This window comes from Mandrillus leucophaeus, unplaced genomic scaffold (assembly GCF_000951045.1).
Source record: "Mandrillus leucophaeus isolate KB7577 unplaced genomic scaffold, Mleu.le_1.0 Scaffold1625, whole genome shotgun sequence".
Classification (NCBI taxonomy): Eukaryota; Metazoa; Chordata; class Mammalia; order Primates; family Cercopithecidae; genus Mandrillus; species Mandrillus leucophaeus.
In genome coordinates this window covers 10,942-11,504 of record NW_012101616.1, presented here as the reverse complement: position 1 = coordinate 11,504, position 563 = coordinate 10,942, and positions in this window count along the sequence as shown.

Here is a 563-nt window from a genome sequence, read left to right as displayed (position 1 = left end):
CTCAAGAAGCCTTTCGCTAAGACAGTACTTGTGTAATTCTCAAGTCATATTTGGATGCCCACACAGGGCTATGTTGAAAAATCAAATATTCTGAGATGAAATCTGGAAAGAAGCTTTCTGAGGATCTGCTCAGTGTTCTGTTAAATCATTTCACAGCGTTACATCAGTATTTCGTGGATCTCTTTGCTAGATTTATTTCTGTGGAATCTGAGAACAGATATTTCGAATCCCTTTGAAGACTATAGGGCCAACGGAAATATCCTCCGAAAACAAAGAGAAAGAAGCTTTCTGAGAAATCTCTTTGTGTTCTGCGAAATCATCTCACAGAGTTACAGCTTTCCCCTCAAGAAGACTTTGACTAAGACAGTTCTTGTGGAATTGGTAGAGTAATATTTGGAAGCCCTTAGAAGGCTATGGTGAAAAAGCAAATATCCCCAGATGAAATCTGGAAAAAAGCATTCCTAGAATCAGCTCAGTGTTCTGTTAATTCATCTCACAGAGTTACATCTGTATTTCGTGATTTCGTGGATCTCTTTGCTAGCCTTATTTCTGTGGAATCTGAG